At 46.2% G+C, this 21,588-nt stretch overlaps 2 pseudogenes; both read right to left on the bottom strand.

The window, feature by feature from the left end:
• The window catches only part of LOC146187378 (uncharacterized), a 289,128-nt pseudogene that overhangs the window by 18,507 nt on the left and 249,033 nt on the right, over window positions 1–21,588 (bottom strand).
• The window catches only part of LOC146187380 (uncharacterized), a 30,374-nt pseudogene continuing 29,070 nt past the window's right edge, over window positions 20,285–21,588 (bottom strand).

Genomic DNA, 21,588 nt, shown 5'->3' with positions numbered 1-21,588 from the left:
AACACATTATGAAGTTCGATTTCTTTTTTAGTCTCCCCGTTAGAACTTTTCCATGTCCATTTCCGGTTCTTCCGTTTGCTGAAGAAAGTATTCATGATTCTTAAGTTATTGCGCTCTGCAAACTCAACTAGTAACTGCCCCGTGCTATTCCTAGAACCAATGCCATAGTCACCTACTGCCTGGTCTCCTGCCTGCTTTTTTTCTACCTTGGCGTCCGCTAAGTACGCCTCCATTGTCAGCTGCTGGAGTGTGGCCAGAACTCCGGTCACAACAGCGTGTAAAACAGTGACACAATACGAACAGCGATATTCGCAGATTGAAAAAGAAGCAAGTGCTGTTGTATTTGGCTGTGAGAAGTTAGACAACGTTACGCACGGTCGCCATATATAGCTTGAAAGTGAACATCTGTCGCTGACAGACATCAAAAATGGCCATAGCGGACGCGCTACCGCGATCGCAGCGATTTTTTTAGGACTCCTGAAATATGATTCATATGCACTAACGTTAGTTTTCGACAAACAGAGATGGCAGACAGGCTGTCTAGGTCGATGGTTCCTGCAAACTTCAGCCATTTGAACACAGTAGTCGGGGTTCATGCCACCCGCGTTGTGTACAAACATGTGGCAGAACAGCTGCACAATTTAGGAGTGAGATGGTACCCGATTCCTATGAAGCGGATTATTGTTTTGCGAACAGATGTGCGGTTGAAGATCTTATCAAATCTGTGGCTGCTGAACTTTCAGTAGTTGCTGGAATTGAGCGCGAGCGCCACTACTGGAGTGAACGGCGCTTGTGTCGACTAGGGGAGCAAGTGGGATCACGTGACTCTTCTTACTGCTGCGGAATCTTGATTGAATTTGGGCGATTTAACAGCTAAAAGTCGCTTTGTTTCTATAGTTTTGGTGATAAAGAGTTATAGCCTTGCCCTTTTCGATCTTGCATTGCTACTGAAGCTGCTGAAGTTTACTAAGCTCTTTCCACGGTTCGTTACTGCTCTCTACCCAGACGTAAGCGAGGGAACCCGGCGCAGCTACCATTGCAACCCGAAACATATATAGGCTCGCACAAGCTTCCTTAATCAAGATTATAATGGGTAAAGAACGCAGTGATAATTCACATGATGTGCGCAGCAGACATTTCAGCGAGCAAGACTGCGTACATGGAGTTTGCGCTAAACAGCTCGTTGAGTGACAGAAGGAATGGCGCGCGCGTTTTAATTTGCACTTATCACTTGTGAAGCTTACAATACTTGTGCTTGAAGGATTGAAAAGATGCTGGCTTCTTCATGGAGCAGTACGCTCCCAAAGAAATTAAGGATCGTGCGAAAGCCAGGGTCTCAAATCATTTTAAAAAAGCGCTGTTTATCCGCGAAGATGTGCCAACTCGCCCGAACCATGATTAAATTAACGCTTTGACACGGAAATTATTTAATTGAACTAGAAGGTTCTGCCGCCTCCGGCAGTAGTATGCATGGTGAACGACTGTATCTGAATAAACGAAAGATGGAGCATTGCATACACGTTGTGATGTGCTGATCGAGGGATGCTTAAAAAAAAAAAAGCTACTGTGTGCGGGGAAAACAAATATCCGCTCTACAGAGTGTAAATGGCGGTAAACACTGCGCAAAAATTCGCTGTGTGAAACGCACGTTTTCACACTTGCTATAAAAATTAATCCACGTCATCCCCCCAGTCAAACTTGTCCGCTCTCTAAGTTCAAGGGAGCAGGCGAACGGTGCCGCTTCCGCCGGCGCTATGAGAAGGCGCTCAGAACCTGCCAGCATCCTTCTTAACAGTCCTCTGCTCTTGCAGAGGAATCCTATAGGTGGTATTCAATCTGAACGAGCCATAAAGCACGCTGGGTAATCCGGACTTCTGAGTCGATCGGCGAGACGCGCGTCTGCTGCGCTGTGCTTGAAACTGCATCGACAAGCTCAAATTCGACTCTTCACGTGTTTCATGAGCGCGAATGAAGTCGTAGAAAAGCTCATAATGATCTGCACATATGTTATGACTCTATTTAACGTTTCGTATTTGAAGAAAACGGACGAAAAATTTAAAGTGCAACCATTACAACATGTGTCGTCTGTTCGCGCTGAAGTTTAGCATGCCTCACTCATCATCATCATCATCTTTATTTACACTGTGAGGTACATGTACATGGATTATTAGAATTACAGAAGGAGGTCCCGAAGTAGAAACTGTCCGGTGGACCTCCTGAGCGAAAGGAGCGAACTCATTGGGCGAAAGTGCGTTTTTCGTTGATGTTATCATGCAGTCGCTACATATATCTCTAAAATATACTATACAGCAAGCATTCTTTAGAGGTATACGGCTAGCAGAAGCCGGATAGTTAGACTGCTGGTAGCCGCAGTTTAGTTTAGTCATACGGATGAGCAGACTGTCGTTGAAGTTGTCGCTGCGACGCTGGAGAGCTGAAAGCATGCAAATACCAGGAGGACATAGTGTACTTTTTTTGCAGCCTTTACAAAGCTTTATTGGTTTATGCTGCACTGCCCGAGAGAGTCAGAGCAGCTAGGGTTTCTTGTTTTGCGATGTACTGCAGCGCTGTGTGCAAGCATGGCCGGTTCACCGCGTTTTAGTTTCTCAGCTAAAATTGTGACATGCGATTCTTACCGCTGTGGTGCTATCTTTTAGAAAGTGCTTCGAAACCTTAGAAGCATGCACAGTCTTGGCTATTGACAGCTGGCTCAGCTGATTTTGTTTACATGTGTGCTAGTTTTGTTTTTGTTTTCTGAAAACTGTAGGAGGTATACAATCCCAAAGAATGTATCATGGTTAACATCATCATCATCATCATCAGCCTGATTATACCCACTGCAGGGCGAAGGCCTCTCCCATATTTCTCCACTTAACCCGGTTAACATCATACTGTTAATCAATGAAAACATTAGGAGGATCACAAAAAAGAAATTTCTCTCTCAAGCATATTTCATTTTTCCTTGAGTTGTATTACAAACATGCAACTGCATGATGTATATGAGTTGCTTTTTAGCACTGCTGTATTTATTTTGCATGCATCATACCCCAACATGTATGTAGCCAAGACTATATGGTTACAAACCAACAGTAATACTTGTTGAGGGCCTGGGTCGGTTAGTAACGTAGCTATTACGGCAGTCAGAGAGACATATACCCAGTTGCCGAGGCTGCAGTGCATGCGAAAAAGCCCCACTCATAAACAAAAGTAACTAGCATAGTGTGTGGGACATTTTACGCTATTCAGATACAACTGTGGAAGGTCTCCATGTTTGAAATTCTCATGCTTGATTCCCCAATGCTGATTGCTGCATTATGTCGATCAAAAAAAGGGAAGTACTAAAACAAAATATTTGTTTAATTGGCATCTCTTGAAGTCACCAGGAACTCCAGAATGCGAACCATTATTTTTTCCAATCAAAGCTGGGAAGAGCCTGTAACTATTTTGCTGTTGTGTACTTTGTGCTTGGGGTCTGGTTGGGCAGAAAAAGTAGATTGTGTATACTTTAGATGTTCCCAGTAGGCACATAAACTGTTAATGCATACATACTGAAATGCTGGAATGTATACCTTCTGCACAATAGGAAATGTGTTCAAGGTAAAGCAGTCAAATATGAAAAGCCAGGCATCAAGTCCACTTGCCTTGTGGTTCTTCATAATGAAAACATCAAATGAAAGACATATCAACGCTTAACACCGTTTTGCTACGGGCACCAAGAGAAACAATCTGGCACGAGAAAATAGGCAAAGGTAGAAGTGACTAGTTTTTATTATACATCTATGAAAAAGCAAAGGTTCTTGGAAATGGGAAACCGTTCTCATACTTTGATATCACTTTGTCCAGCAGAACTTTTGCAGCGTGCATATTTTTTTACAGCATGTCATTAATGACCACGAAGCAAGGCTGGGAGTGAGGAATAGTAAATTGTGATAAATTGCCTAGTACAGGCTCTACAAATGAGCTTCAATGGACCTGTGGGCGAGTAATAACAAGCTGTAAGAAAATGCATAGCACAGAAGCCTTGCCTCGGCAAGATTCATACTTCTTACCCTTAGACAGAAAAACTGATAGCTAGGCCAGCCTCTGCTACCTTGCAGATCTTTGCACTTCTTGAGATAGCCAATGGACATCAGCGCCTTGTTTTCCATATGAAGGCCACGCAGCGAATGAAAATAACACATAAACTTTATTTATGCAGCACCTTGCATTTGCATCACAAGATCTTATGTCGATGCATTCATTTGAATTTTGCATGCACACGTTTAGGAGCACCTAGGCCATTATAAAACTGCTTTGCTGATCAGCAAAATTAGGTTTTTTTACCATGCACCTCAGCTGTCAGCTTCTCTACATTATGAAGGATGAAATATAGCTGGACAATGTTAGTGCTGTCCTTAAAGATTTCATGACTTTGACCTAAAGTATTGAAAAATGCTATAATTTTAACCCTTCAAAAGTCTTTAACTGTCTCTCTTTCTACACAAGACAAGAATAAACACCACAGCACAAGCAGGAAACTTCATCTGTCATGGTTGTATTTCTCCGCAATTTCTGCGGGCTCACGCTGATTACTTCGCTGGTGAAAGCATATGTTTCGTTATATGTAGTGAAATCAGCAAGTAATTGCTTATACAACGATGTATACACACCAGTGTATACACAACAATGTGTGTACTACAATGTATAAGTCTTACAAGTGCTAATGGTGACACGTACGCTGCCCTAGTCAGGCAACTAGACCAACCATCGACAGCTGATTGGTAAGCACCCGCCGTGTTTCTAGAAATATTCATTTAGCAGAAGTGGTAGGGGATAAAATTGATCAGTACTTATAATATCATATCACGCTGTACCGACGGAGGCCAAAGACCACAATTTGCAAACCTTTTGAAGTCGTGGAACGACCGCTCGCTGCTACCGTCAACGTGCGAAAACAGCACATAGCCAAAGTCGCCCGAGAGAAAACTTGGTGCTTTTAAACGAGAACAAACAACCTCCTTCACAAAATGTTCTAGCTTTCGCAGCACTATCCAACACTTGCCATTGACAAAAAACTCGAAATAAAGCCTCGTGTTCCATGTGTAGCTCGCCGTCGATGGTCAGCCAGGGAATCGAAACTGCCAACTAGTTTTCGCCGTTCACAACTCGACGGCACTCGGAACATCTTGTATGGCGTTCTAGTTCAGTTGCCGTAGTTGGAAGCCGAGCACAACACCACATTTCCAGCACATTGAGCACAAATATCAAAAGAATAATTGTCGATGCCGCACGCCTGCAAGCAATGCCAGCAGAAACAAAACCACAAAAAACGACCCGGAAGTCAAAATTCACATGACAAATCCTCGCCGTGACGCAACGTCCACCAAAACTCGGACACCACCTATTATCTGTTCAGTGAGTGCTTACTTCTGACTGATTGTAAGGCAGCTTCAGCTTATTTTCGCAATGTTCCAGCCTATGCGCGTCATCGTAGCACCACAGCTCCCCAACGTCGACAACTCTGACTCGGTGAACTGCTTTCATGCAGAATGAGTGGATCGAACACCTCAGAATAAGCTTATACGGCCTGTGGCAATGGAGCCAAAGCTATGGGGGCTTGGCTTCTTAACTGTGTTACTACACCATGTAGTTCCGAGTACCCGGCTTCGGCTGCGGTGTCGGTTTCAGTTCTCCCTTTGCATTGAGAAGATGGCACTTTCCACATGTATGAACGCCCGTTGAGATGGAATATTTGATATAAATGGTGTCTTTTTGTCCGGAACGGTCCTGACGGTTGTTTTCATATGAGAATATCAATTTCGGTAACTTCTTTCTGTAGTTGCACGGAGGGGTTGCTTTTCAACATGCGGGCGCTAACCGCCTCGCGAGATGTCGCTGTTTTCCCGTACGGCGTTTCCGAGCGTTTAAGTAACAAATGCATTCAGATTTGAATTGTACATATTGTAAGGTAACGCGAAGGTCGGACTTGGGGAATCAGGCTTTATTACAGACCTGAAGCCTTGGTCGCACACTGCAGCCAAACACACTCCGCGATGACGATGGGTATCTACAAGAGGGAGCAGGATGAAGATGAAGCAGCACGTTCAGCAGTGTGGAAGATGAAGCGCCACACAGTGCTCACACTATTTCGCCCGCGCAGTTCAAGCGGCCAGCCTGGCCGCAATTAGTCCGCAGGAATGCGCCGAACAAAAGGTTTCATACGTGAAACGTGGACAACTTCAGTGCCACGGTAACGACAGTCCGGAGGAGGGTAAACAGGGGAGACGCGATAGTTGACCGGGGAGGTTTTTGCAAGAACTGTGTAAGGACCAATGTAACGGTGCTGTAACTTGTCACAAAGGCCAGGAGTGCGTAATGGGGTCCAAAGTAACACCTCGTCGCCGGGACGGAACGAAACTTGGCGATGGGTTGCATCATAGCGGTACTTGCGGTCTTCCTGGCTAGCTTCCGTGTTGACGCGAGCAAGCCGGCGTGATTTGGCCACTCGGGAAAGGAACTGGTCAGGAAGAGAGGATGAGGAACTGGCATGTGTAGAAAGAAAAGAGGCGTCAAGAAAGGTAGCGGGAGAACGGCCGTAAACGAGGAAAAACGGGGTGTAACCTGTGGTCCGCTGTACAGCCGTATTGTAGGCGAACGTAACAAAAGGAAGTATTATGTCCCAGTTTCGGTGGTCCTGGTCGACATACATAGACAACATGTCAGAAAGCGTGCGGTGGAACCGCTCAGTCAACCCATTGGTCTGCGGGTGATAGCTGGAGGTCAATTTGTGATGTGTGGTTGAGGCTTCAATAACTTCGGCTACAATCTTCGACAGAAATGTCCGACCACGATCGCTGAGAAGCACTTGAGGGGCCCCATGGCGCAGTACGAGCGATTCCAAAAAGAAGGTCGCGACCTCATGTGCTGAGCCATTAGGCAGGGAAGCGGTCTCAGCGTAGCGTGTTAGGTGGTCGACGGCGGTGACGATCCAGCGATTACCTCGTGCGGACAATGGAAGTGGCCCGTATAAGTCTATGCCAACAACGGCAAAAGGAGTAGCAGGGCAAGGTAGCGGCTGTAGTAGGCCAGCAGGAGGAGATGTGGGCCGTTTGCGGCGCTGACATGGCAGACAAGAGGCGACGTATTTTGCCACACTTGAGGCGAGGCCTGGCCAGAAGTTGAATTGTACATATTGTAAGGTAACGCGAAGGTCGGACTTGGGGAATCAGGCTTTATTACAGACCTGAAGCCTTGGTCGCACACTGCAGCCAAACACACTCCGCGATGACGATGGGTATCTACAAGAGGGAGCAGGATGAAGATGAAGCAGCACGTTCAGCAGTGTGGAAGATGAAGCGCCACACAGTGCTCACAATATTGATTGCAGTATTTATGAGATGCTTAACCTGTGCCTTCTTAAAACGTGGAATGCAGCAGCGTTATCGGATCCCGCTCTCATTGTACCTTACTCTAAAAAATAAATATAAGGCATCCAAGAATGTCTTTATTCGGATTGTTTTTTTTGTCACCTTGTCCCTTAATATATGCACCAAAATGGGAGAGCACGGTCGGGATCGAAGGCCTCTCGGAAGATGCCGTCAGGCATGCAGCAGCAGTGGTTGCTTCATTCAGGGTCCTCCGTCACGCTCATCTCGCTTTCACTTGCCTCACTCGTAGTGTCAGATTCTTAAGTCAGGGAAATTATGTCTTCCAGGTGAACGTCGATGGCGCCATCACGCTCCCAAGCTTCCACCTCAAGACGTTTCACATGTGCATAGTTTCGGGACCAGTTTCCCTTGGTAACACGAGCAATGCCTTCATGAACCAATTTTTCTACAGAAACCAAAGTCAGTGTTATTGGCAGCAACGTTTCCCTTGACTTGACTCCATACCATTTCGATGGGGTTAAACTCGCAATGATATGGGGGAAAGCGAAGAACATCAAGGCCAGCCGCCTTTGCAAAAGTGTCAGCGCGGTAACCATAAGCTGTAACAGCTCGGCCTTCAGCTGGTCAAGTGAAAATGGGGTGCCCTTTTTTTGTTAGCCAGGACTGAATTTCCATTTTCCGCGTCGAGGAACAAGGCACCTTTTCAACTTGCACACTATGATAAGGTGCATTGTCCATTACTATGACACTATGCGGTTCAATGCCGGGAAGAAACTACTCTTTGAACCATGTCTCAAATACCGAGCCATCCATTTCGCTGTGATAGTCAACGGCGCCTTTTTTGGCCCGGAAAGCGAGACACGCTCTGTCGACAAAACTCTTCTCACTGCCTGCGTGCACAATAATTAGGCGACCACCTTTTCCGCCTGGCGCCCGAAGACCAGTAGACAATTCCTGGCGGAAAACATCTCGAGACGCAACTGCTGTGTCTTGCCAGACAAATTGTTTGGTGTCACCAGCATTTACCCAAGTTTCGTCCAGATAGTATATTGGCCTAAAATATAGAAAAATATACATATATATATATATATTGTAACGGGTGTGGCGCCAACGTCCAGGCAATGCCCTGAGCCTAGAAGACTGTCGAAGTCCGAGAGCGGTCCGAGCAGCGGTGTGAGCGCGGTTCCAGGCAACCAACTTCGTCGTCTATGCCAACCAGCAACCACTCCATCGTCTACGCAAACTAGTCACTGATTGTCTCCACTTCGTCGTCGACTATAGCTTGTATCACTGCCCCCCTCCTCTGTAGCATCGACTCGATGCGACGCGGTGCTACTAGGAAGAAGTTAGCGAAAGGGTGCACAAAAGTGTCACAAGGACCCAGCGGCGTTGACGAAACGTTCAGCCATGCACGATCATAATAGGGCTTCAGCCGAACCACGTGCACGACTTCAGGACGCTGTGGCCTTCGGGATGGAGCTGAAGCTGCGGCAACAACGGCGTAGGTGACGTCACTGATACGGCGAAAAATCTCGTAAGGGCCGAAGTATCGGCGTGATAACTTTTCAGATAGGCCGCGACGCTTTTCAGATAGGTTCGCTCAAACCACGACTGAGAGCACCACAATCGCGGCGCACAAATGCGCTAGTCACGTGGTATTATTTGTATTTCGCGCGCTTTCTTCTGAGCCCGGAAAAAAAGATACACGTGAGACTTTCTTTATCGCAGTTAATGGAATGGGGGTTTCTGAAGGTGCTCTACAGCTTTCCAATTCACATGTTTGGTCTAAAGTTGATATTTAAAAAATTAGAGAAATTAACATAATTAGCTAATTAAGTAAATGCAAAACAAAAAATTGCCTGTAGTGCGCAAACAGGCTGGCGGTTGTATGCATTTGGTTTCACTGACCTACCTCAAATACATTATTTTGTAACCCTTGGTTCAAGTTAGCTGGGACACCCGGTATATATATATATATATATATATATATATATATATATAGGGGAAATGAGGTTGCTCGTTGTAACACATGAAGGAAAGAAGCCAACAGTCGGCGAGGCCAAGGAAAGCATTGGGGATTATGTTTTGTCCTTTTTTAATTTTTGCTTGGATAATCACAGACATTAGTAATGTAACCTGCTTAGGAGAAAGATAATTAAACACAAAGTAGAAGAAAAAACAACGTGCCGATGGTGGGGACCGAATCCACGACCTCCGAATATCGCGTCCGGTGCTCTTCCAACTGAGCTACATCAGCCGCTGTCCCCCTGCTGCTTTCTCGGGTATTAATGTTGTCTGTATACGAACCTTGAGAGTGTTCACCAGCGCCACCCTCTACCATAGCGGCGGACGTGAAACGTCCTGCGGTACCGCCAACGTCACGTAGAACGTAATCAAGAGCGAGGGCGAAAGCTGTGCTAGAACCCTCTTATGCTACCTATGGCTTCAAGACTGCGAGAACCGAGACCCCCGTAAGCTACAAGCCGATAAATGAAGGGTAAATGAGGTTGCTCGTTATAACAAACGAAGGAAAGAAGCCAACAGTCGGCGAGGCCAAGGAAAGCATTGGGGATTATGTTTTATGTCTTTTTTTTTATTTTTACTTGGATAATCACAGACATTAGTAATGTAACCTGCTTAGGGGAAAGATAAATAAACACAAAGTAGAAGAAAAAACAACGTGCCGATGGTGGGGACCGAACCCACGACATCCGAATATCGCGTCCGGTGCTCTTCCAACTGAGCTGCATCAGCCGCTGTCCGCCGCTATGGTTGAAGGTGGCGCTGGTGAACACTCTCAAGGTTCGTATAGAGACAACATTAATACCCGAGAGAACGGATCTCTGATTTATTTCTAATGGCGACTGTACCTCTGATTTTAGGCACAAAACCGCATTTCCGAAAATAAGTCCGGGCACCATAATTCCTTTCCAAATACCCCTCAGTACCTCATACCTGTTGCATCCCCACAATGCCCTATGCTTCACTATCCCGGCATTCCTTCTTCCTTTGGCCTTAAGTGATTACTCATGCTTTCCAATGTGCCAATCCTTCGTTTATCAATACTCCCAAATATTTATATTCTGCTACTCTGGGTATTTCATGGCCTTGTATTTTAGAACCCTGATCAGTTGAGCCGTTGAAAATTATCAGACCCGACTTAACTGCGCTAAAGGTGAAGCCTAGAGCGTCCCCTTCGCCTCCGCAATACTTAACTACTGTCTGCAAGTCTTCCAGGCGCTTCGGTTCGCGATTTTAAACGAGAAGGTGGTGGCGTGTAAGTGAAAGTGCGCGTCAGCGCCGGAGAGGAAAAGAGCACGAGCTGGTCCAGTTCAACACCGTTCCGATTGTACACTACAGCTTTAGCTCATATGTCAAGAGCAGCACATAAAATAGCCAGCATCAAGCTTCGTGTATGACCGATGGCGTCCCGTCTACGCTTTGCTTCATCGACCATTTGTCACATTTGTCTGGCGTGTTGACAATTAAATGGTACGTGCGTCAAAAAGGTCTGCCCTCAGCTTCATCACGAAAGTACATAAATTCCCACCGCTTAAGTGCGGCACCGGATGCCACCAGTTACCACAGAGGTGTCCGCGAGCGCTGCGGCCGACGGCACTCCGGTCGTGCGCCCTTTCTGCTCGTCGCTAGTCTGTTTTGCACGAAGCCACCGCGTTTTGGAATCGCCCGCTTCACCGCGCCTCTAGCATAGACGCTTGCATGCTCCTGTCCGCGATTCTTGCGTGCAGCTGTAGAAATCGGTGAAAACCTGCATGCGCTGCTGAACTGCATCTGCCGGGCTGCTTTGCTGATGTTTTGCGTCGTCGATTCTGGCTCGGACGATACGTACACACGAGATGAAACGCGTGCACGTTACGCATTGGCACTCCTAAACGATGTGCGAAAAGAGTTTAAAAAAATGTGAAAACTCTTCGCCATCTTTTTTGTTAATATCAATTCTTAAGATTCGCGGACGAATAATTCGTGCTTACTTGTAATCCATGTCCGAACTTAGTAGCGATCATCAGTCCGTGCTCTCGCCGAGGATACGCACCAGAAGAGGTGCCTCTCGCCGGCCATCATAGTAGCGCTTCTGGCTAAAAACGACGAAGACTATTTGCACGCGTGCAACTGGCACGCTCGTCTGCCAGCATCCATGCAGAGTCGAAGACGGTACCAAAGCTACTGACACCGGAGATTCACTCCGGCAGTTCGAGAGAATAAAGTTTTTGTAGAAAGCTGGGCTAGGCAGGAGTGCAGGCTAATTTGCGCTGAATGGGACTGGGATATCGAGGAAAGTGTTCCGTCGTGGCGGCGCCCACCTGCAGGCAAGCGCCCGCGAACGACCCGAGTCGTTCGAGCTGCTGTCGCACATAATTCCCAGAGGTCAAGAAACTGAAGAAACCTTCGGCCGAGGAAGACACGAGACAAGGTTGAAAGCTATGCAAACGCAGACTGGGCAGGAAAGGCAGAGACCGAGAATCCGTGCGCGACGCTCAGGAAAACAGGCGCGACAACCGAAAGTCTTACAAACGAACGTCATCTGATGACGGTTCATGGACGGAACAGAGTTTCCGAGCTGTTTTTCGTTTTTTTCTGGTGTCTCCGAGTGTTGATATCGTTGAGGTTAACGAAGCTATCAGAAAAATGCTTGATAAGATGGCAAGCACGGGGACGCCAATGGACCCTCCGGTAGTCGCTGTGACTTCTGCAAGCACAACGGCAGGCTGCGGTAACGAGCCTTTACCTGGAGCTAGCACTTGGCCACAGAGCAACGTATACATTACTTAGAATACGAGGACAACGCTCGGGCCACTACACCAGCTAAACGATACACATCAGGCTAGAGATGTGCAACAGGAAGTCGCCACTAACGCTTCTCAACGGATACCCCGGCTGGTCAAACTACCTGGGCCGCCAGTCAACGCACCACCGGCAAAGAAGGTAAGGGCCGCCTCTGATAAGCTAGCTTCTGCTTATCCAACACCAGCCTTGCAGCAATCCTTCAGAGTGCATATCAGACCAACAGTGCAGTTTGATATCACTAATATACCCACCAGAGCTATGCAGAGTATAATAGACGCAGCGCTTGGTACCACAGGATGCCAGGGGTTTGTAAGCCACAGGACATCTAATACTGTCACAGTACATTTAGCCACCAATGAGGATGCACGCAAAATGACCACAGTAACACAGATTCCAATCACGACAGAGGAGTATCTTCCTGTCCAGACGTATTTTGCGTCCGGTCCAAACACTCAGCGATGTGTCGTCTATGACCTAGACCTACGAAATTCCCCGGAGACGGTGGCAAGAGACCTCATATCAGGAACACATACTGTGTTAGCCGCACGTCGTATGGGGAACAGAGGCACTCTTTTCATCACATTACAGGGACCAGACACTCTTTCGGGCAGAGTTTACTACAACGGCCGCATAGTGCGACCAAAAACGTACAAACCTAGACCGGTGCACTGTTACAGGTGCTACAGAGAAGGCCATATGCAGAAATTTTGTCCTTATGAAGTTAACCCTGAATACATAACTGAATCTGGAGAAGCGACACTCAAATGCGGCCTATGCAAATCTGATGATCACGATATCACTTCCTCTCAGTGTCCGACAAAAAAGTGAAAGCTCGAGCTGGCAAGGGCTGACGACATAAACAATGTGCACCGTTAATTGTTAAAAACAGATTTGCAGCTCTGACCGAAGAGCTGTTTGATGACCCGTCAGAAGAAGAAGAGCCTGCTGAGGTGGTTGCACAGAACAGTGCAAATTTTGCTTCTACGCTAAAGAATGGACGACTCACAAAACAGAGCACAGTGGCATTCACTGCTGATGATTCTCCGGACCTTAAAGACTGCACAAGCAAGCAGGATGCAATAGAAAAAGAAATTGCGATGCTCTCAGCACAAATTGCACAGCTGCGACAAAAGAAAGCACGTATAGTCCAACGCCGAAAGGAGAGCTCAGAAAAACAGAAAGAAATGCTTGCAGGCAGTACGACAGCAAGGTTAGTGGATGCTCCGAATTGTAAACCTGCCCATAACACACCTATTTGGAAGGCGGCACTGGACACACTCACGCAACTGACACACCTCATTCAGAGCAGCTTACATCATGGATAGAAGTAGCCGAAACAAGTGGCAACAGATTACACAATGGAACTGCAAGAGGGCTCTCTAATAAAGTTGGGGAAATAAAGACAAAATTATTGTACGGCAAGCTGCATTCATGGGCGTGCTTGATACAGGAGCACAATAGGTTATATTCAATAACAGGATATATAGGGTACCAGTGTCCTTCTATCCCTGATAAACGAGCAAGAGCAGAGGCCGAAACACCAGGAAAAGCTGCCGACTATATTAGGGCCAACATTCCCCAAACGCCACTTGATTTGAGCAAGTGGTGCAACACTCAGCAGGAAGTAGTTGCTGTTCTCACGCGTCCGAACAAAACGCCCCTTATATTAGTGTCCGTGTACGCTCGGCCAAGAAACACAGCACTTAATCTTGGATGAGTTAAGCATATTCGCCATTCATACCCTGGAATTGCGATACTAATCGGTGGAGATTTTAACCCTCCGCACACCGTATGGGGATATGATTATGATTCTAAAAGGGGTGATCAAGTTCATACTGCCTTCACAGAAATGGAATTTACACTGCTAAATCATCCAGGAGTCGCAACCCTACCTGCAACGCTCACCAGACTTGACGTGGTGGAAGGGCCCTGGTGCACCACAATGGCAGGCGGAATTAGATGCGTGGGGTACTGACCGTGTCCCCATTAGAATTGGTCTTAATTTGGGACATATGAAGAAAATTCGAAAGAAAGCTTCTGTTACACATTGGGATGGTTTACGGCAGGATAATCGAACGCATTCAGTTAGCCCGAATACTCTCGTTACCACCCTTCAAACGGTACTCAAGGATCACACGATTACAACTAAAGTGAGTGAAGATCAGCCAACTCCCGACCGGCACCTACTAAAACTTTGGGAACGGGCCGAGATACAGGCTGGTCGCCATCCTGAAGACGTGCAAAGAAAAATTGAGGTAAACAGAGTGATGGCACAGACACGCCGATATGAAAAACAGCTGGCTCATTGGAGATGGGATGAATGGTGCAGTCGTTTGGGGTCAAGAACGACTAACCTCCATGGCATGGAAAAGAGGCGGCAGGTTAAAGATCATGCAGAAAGTATTAGACTCGCATTACAGCTTACACCAGAGGAGTTTGCAGATCAGGCTGCTGCCCTTTTCTTCCCGAACCGCGCACATTATCCGGCGCCTTCACCGACAGTGGATGCGGTTGATAAAACAGGAATAACATTACCATTTTCCAAATTGGAGTTATTGGCTGCTATAGAAGAAGCGAATGGTAAAGCAGCGCCTGGACATGACGGTATTCCTTATGAAGTCTTCAAGAATTTAGAAGGAGCCGCAGTTGACAGCTTGTTGGATTTGGTAAATCAGGTATGGCAAGGAGGAGACATTCCACTCGGTGGTGGTAACAATACCAAAGGCTGGAAAACCTCCCACAACCCTAGAATCGTTACGGTCTATCTCGCTAACACCCACAATTTTCAAGATCTATGAAAATATGATAGCCACCTTCTGCATGGTGGTTGGAAAGTAATAAAAAATACCATGCTCGACAAATTGGGTTCCGAACAAACCTTGGCACAAAAAATGGACTGGCTATGCTCGCTGAAGAGGTTATACACGTGTCACCTTATAGCCACCTAGTGCGCACTGTAGTGGCTACCGACGTGGCGAAGGCATACGACAACGCGTTACATGCCAAGATTCTTAGCAACATGGAATGTATGGGCATTCCCTTGCAGGTCATAATAGCAGTACATAATCTGCTTAAGGACAGGACGTTTTCTATCCGGATAAACGGAAAACAAATTGGCAATTACACCTAAAACAAAGGCGTGCCACAAGGGTCAGTGTTAGCACCTTTATTATTTAATATCGCACTGATCCTATTGGCGTGGAAATTAGCTAAAATACCAGAAGTGCGGTTTTTCATATACGTAGATGATGTCGCGATTTGGTCTGTTCATAAACAACGTAAGAGACAGAATCGGTATCTGCAAGAGGCTTTAAATACCATAGATGAGTACGTCCAAGATGCAGGTCTGGAATGATCCCCTCAAAAGTCCAGTTACTTTCATGTTGTCAACAAGAATGGAAGAAAACCATTAGCAACTCAGAGTCACCCTAAAGATTGGAAATGAGGCATTGGAAGAGGTGGCAGGTTGAGAGTTCTTGGCCTAGAAATTCACAAATCCAGCAAAGGAACACAATGGCTTCATAAGGTGAAAAATGTAGCTGCAACTTCCTTAAACTTGATAAAACGCATTTCGTCTAGAGGAGGAGGAGCTCGAGCGGACATGACAGAACGTATTGTACAATCGGTGTTACAGCCGAGGATACTATACCAGGCCCAATTCCAAAGACTCATGAGGCGGCAGTGGGCGAAATTGGAAACAGTAAATAGAAACGCAGTGCGCACTATCACGGGCTTACAAAACATACCCCTATCCACCTTATCCTCCAAGAGTTTGCACAGATAAGTACGTTGACAGAAGTAATTGAACAACGAGAGGCAACAAGGGATATGAAGCGAAAGAACGTTACGCCCATAGCATCCTTGTACAACGAAGTGGCAGTTCAAACACCACCAATGGCTGACCCCCCTCCGTGGGAATGCACTATTACGACAAACAAGACCACTCGGCTTCGTCGCAAAGAAAAGCTGGCATCTCGACCTCTGGTTGATGCACTTCCAGGTATCTGCATTGCATATACGGACGCATAAATTATAGAAAATGGCGGCAGAACAGCAGCTACTAGTCCAACACACAGCGAACTAAAGGTACATAAAGAATATATTTCAGAATACGCGGACCCGCTTGTGATGGAGCTCTATGCAGTGCGCGATGCTATGGAGGCCATAAATGAAATAGATTCCATAACAGAAGCCCACATCTATACAGACTCCTTAGCAGCCATAAAAGAACAGAAGAAAGTGACGAAGATTCTATGTGTTACCCAGGAAATCCACGCACTCAATAAAAGAACAAAAATAAGCATCCAGATACATTGTACACAAGACGATGCTGAGAACGCTGAGCAGAGAAAAGTTGACCAACTCACACACGAAGTTCCAAACGCTAATGCGCCCCCCACCAGGCTCCCTTTCGATGCCCGCTCCGCTGTTGCCATCTTAGCATCCTCTTTAAGGAAAAATACACGTGCCCTCACTCCCCCGTGTACATTCCCACTCCCTCGTAACTTGACGAGATTGGAGGATGTTTCCCTTAGAAGGATAAGAGCTGGGGCGGCCCTTACCCCGTCGGTAAAATGCCGATGAGAATCGCAAGCAGACATCGGACCAACCACATGCCTGAAGTGTTCCACACCAGCTGCAGAAGTGGATATTCGCCACCTGCTATGGACTTGTGCAGGGAGAAGGGCATCAAGAACACAGATTCTGCGCGAAGTGGGACTAACCACAACAAGGGAAGAGGACTTTTCTAAATGGGTCACCGACAACGCTAAGAGCAGGAGCCTGCTCCGGTTCCTAACGGAAAACCATTTACATGAGTTTCTATAATATGCCTCATGGCAAGTTTGCGTACAAAAAAAAAAGAAAAATGCTTGCGATGAATTGACTTCTCAAGGAGTACCTATCTTTCGACCGAGTTGCTTTTCCTCGTTTAAGGAATTTCATAGTCCCTTTGAGAAGCACGAGAAGCATGTCATGCTGCCCGATGTCGTTCCCCTCCTCAAAGCGAAGACGTGCGCAGCAAGGCGACAGCGTAGGATTGCAATGCAGATGCAGGCGATGTAATCACGCTCACCCCCCGCCCCCATCCCCCATTCGCCCATCCACGTTTGTCATTTACGTTTATGCTTATTATTTCTGCACTGTTAAATCACACACACGTGCCCCAACTGTCTGGAACGCAAATTAGACTGTATGAAAGTGCCACTAGAATGCTGGTGTATAATCAAGAAAGCGGACGGATTGCACACTATGCTGAAGCGAAAGTTCGTATGGACTTTTTCCAGCTCCTTAGCGCATATAAGCTAACTGAAAGTTTGTAGTTCATATTTGGAGTATCTCTCCTCTTAGCTGCTAGGCTTTGCGAAGTAAATGCTGCATCTCCATCCTGCTATTATTGACGTAGTTTCCGAGCGGCCAAACCTCCATAAGCATATCAGACATACGTATATGTCATGGAACTGACCTCGAAAAGGGGAAGCGCTCAGCTACACCATTAAGTACCTAAAAATAAAACCATGTGGACAGCCGGCCAGCTAGAAACAGAAAGCATAAACCAGAGTCGTTCGCGGGCAGACCAGAGCCACTGCTGAGAGAAAGTAGTGTCTTTTCCTAAACACTCTGTGGTACAAATAGTTTCACAACACAAACATTTTTTTAGCAAAAGTAAAGAATCATTACACTGGTGTATACAGACGTTTTTTCACTTTGCTTGTTTCTGCTCTGTATCTGGTATCAAGAGCATACATTTGGCTCTACTTAAAATGGATGTATTTCCCAAACTTAGTCAATGCCAAACAGGAGTCTAAGTTAAGGGCATTAAGTGTTCTTGCACAATAGCAAATTAACATTGCAACATGCCAATGACCCAATGTGGATTATATTAATTTTCGCAGTGTCACAGGTGTATTACTATTGTGGTAAACATCGCTGTTTTGTTGGGTTCAGTTTTGTAAATAATAAATATATATTCCATTATTCATTACTTTTCATCAACTTTTATAGATGAGTAATGAGCAGACATATATCTTGTTTTATTATTTATGGCTAATCAGTAAATTACATATTGTTTACATTCATTAACTTATTTAGAGTAATGATAGCTTACATTCCTTCAGCACACATTATTGACAAGTGATTTCATGCTGAAACTAACATGTGTTCTTAATAAACATAGGTTGCGAAGGGTACCCTGTTCCTCGCTTATAGGATCATCATTTTTGGAAGTCCTAACTACACCGTCATTCATGCTATTGTTGTAATTTGTTGCACTGTATTTTCACAGTTTTATTTGTTCACATCCTGCATATGTCATGCTAAGTTGAGGTGTGCTGATAGTATCTTTTTGTAGATTGTATTCTATCCATGTGGACCACTATTCATGCTTTGTTCCCTTTATACCCTATATGGCTGGCTAAAGTTTTAGCCAAGAGTATTAATAAAACATAAATCAATGTGTTTTTCCCGTATTTAACAGCTGCACTAATCTATCACTGCTACTGGCTGCACTCATACTTGTTCAGTGCAAGCATTTTCCCGGTCTGCCAGCATTTATATACCTAGTAGGTATTCCTCGGAATCCAGTATGCTGTGGGGCACAGGTCGTGGTGCACTGGGTGTGTTTTCCACACGAAAGCATCGTGGGCAGAGCCGGGGAAGGTAGCATCGAAGGTTTGCATCACACCTTTGATTCGAAGGTTTGCATCACACATCTGCAATAAAATGTGCACAAATGCCCTCAGTTATTTTTTATCACTTATTCAGATGTTGGCGCAAACATGCTGAATGATATGAAGTTTTTTTTAAAACTGCACATTATTTACTAGCAGTAGAATGAAGCGTTCATGATTTTGAAAAAGATCTCATGTTACTTGCAGCATGCACATGTTTGGTTTGGTCTGGGGCCCCGCCGAGGTGGTGCATTGGCAAGACGCCCGACTACTGTCCGGAACAGCCGGGTTCGAACCTGACCTTGGCGGCTGCGTTTCGATGGAGGCGAAACGAAGTGGTGTCCATGTGCTGTGCGATGTCAGCGCACATTAAAGGTCCCCAGGTGGCCGAAATTTCCAGAGTCCTCCACTACGGCGTCTCTCATTGCCTCAGTCGCTTTGGGACGTTAAACCCCACAAACCAAACTAAGCATGCACATGTGATCTTTGTCTTTCTTACCATAGGAAATCTTGTGCTACACTGCTGATTTGGTAAGTTGACTTTTTTTACATGGTCACATCAGCATACTCGCTATTAATGGCACATAGTCACCAAATCACACTTGTCTACAGAACTCACTCAGAGCTGTGCAGAGGAAATAAAGTGTCCTTCTAAAGCAGGTAACTTGTAATACCTACTCTCGAGCATACTAAGGCACTTACGAAGTGCAAACATAAGATCTTTGTCCTTACCAAAATAACTGCGATAAGATGTCATTTTGATTGCTTGGCAGGGCGCCACCCGAGTGCTCTAAGCAGTTGTAGTCACGTTTTGATACAGTTCACTTCATGTACCATGCACTACTTCTGCAAAGCATTCGTTGACTACCATGAACAGTAAAATATATCATTACAAAGACACAAACGAAAACATATAGGCCGTATTCCATTAAAGCAGATAAACAGCTATAACAAAAAAAAAAGGTAAGACAGTCTCACACTTACGACTCACAAATTTGAATTCACGGCGTATGCTAAATAAAACCATCGCCGTCAAACCTCATTGTGTAAACATGGAACGATAAATGCACTGCACCACTGCAATAGGGGAACGAAAGGATGTGGAAACGGGATCCCGTTACACAGGCGAAGTGTGACCAATCTATTGCCTTATTTATTGTCCATCTTCAGGGTCACAGGATCAAAAAACGAGAGGGGGGGGGGGATAGCAGACTATCGGTTATAGTGCAGTACAGTACGTTCGTACCTTGCAGACACTCTATGTTTACTTCTCAAAAGTTATTACCTTATAATTATATCTGTATTCCACTGCTGTTGCATATGATAACCCGCTTATTTTAGCACGACTGTTAGTGAGCTGAAATGTACGCGTAAGTAAGGCGATCGTGCGCATCACAGTCACCGAAGACAGCCATTGCATGGTCGACTAGTAACTCTATCCACCTAGACGTTCAGGGCGCAGTACCACTTGCGGCAGAAGTATGCCGGTTTGTTGACCACGTCTATTGGTGCGCTGATGCAAACAAATGTCCCGTCAATGGCATCGGTGCACCCCTCGAACCAGCTGTCCAGCAGCTGGAATCCCTCCCACGATTCTGCACGCTCCTCCTGAGTGTAGGGGAAAAAATTCACTCGTGCCCAGGCAGCTCACGATCGCGTCGGTGACAGCATGAAGGCAGCGACTGACGGGCGACTGACTAACTGCCAGATGTTCATCGCTCGCAATCATTTCCTGAAAGCTGCCTGTGGCGTAAAATCGCAGAGCGCACAGGAAGGACTTGCTGCTCCACGGTCAGTACTGTACTTGTATAAACACGCTGCCTCTGGAGCTCGTCGCGCAGTTTTTAGCACAGCCACCTCACCAAATCCTTAATCAGCCGGTAGTGCCCCCGGAATGTTTCGTCGGGCAAATCAAAGGCGTCATGATGGTGCACGGTAACGTCTCACCGGCTCCATTCCAACCACACACTCGGTACAATACGGCGCGCATACGATATTGTAAACACGTTTCAATTACACCTTCGAACGCTGCGTCTGGCATGCGTCTGTGGCGTCTGCACAACCGCGCAGACCGATGACTTCGCAACGTGCACAAAGAAGGGTATGAGGTAGAATAAAGCCCCTTGATACTTTGAAAGTTACGCCAACGATTGAACTTTGCCGCCGCCGCGCTACCTCCTCGCCTCATCCTCGCCCCTTGCGCGCCCCTTCGCTGAAGGCCGGCTCTCCGCCCGATTTCCTGAGCAACGATTGGTCTTCCTGCCGTTGCCCTTGGAAACCGAAGCGCGTGCGGCGTTTTCCTTGTGTTTTCTTTTTCTTTCGCGCCATTTTTCTCGTAGTCTCGGCGAGCGAATATTCCGCGCTGTGCTTTTATTGCAGCGTGCAAGCTCTATACCGGGCTGTTGCACTTACAAACTGCAGGAAGCGGCCTGAAGATGGTTATGCGGTATTCATGATATCTCAAGGCAAGCGTGACGGCTTGCGCACGAGTCAATGGATTCACAAGATTAGTCGAAAGGCGTTTATTTCTAGAAAGAGTTGTTTGCGACGTAAGGTGCCTTTCTCACTTCCCGTAATAACGCGTCACCTGACGCTGCGTTTTATATTTATGCTTGCTCCTCAGTATTTTTGCGGCGCCAACATGGTCATTGTATAAATAAGGTTGTCCTCTGCAGAATGCTGAATATTCTGCGAGGATCCAAGGCTCCATCATTTAACACGCTTCGACTTCTGTAGAGTCAGAAATA

This window comes from Amblyomma maculatum, chromosome 6, assembly GCF_055883805.1.
Source record: "Amblyomma maculatum isolate TAMU_Amacu chromosome 6, ASM5588380v1, whole genome shotgun sequence".
In the NCBI taxonomy this organism is placed as follows: Eukaryota; Metazoa; Arthropoda; class Arachnida; order Ixodida; family Ixodidae; genus Amblyomma; species Amblyomma maculatum.
This window is presented reverse-complemented; position numbering and strand designations above follow the sequence as displayed.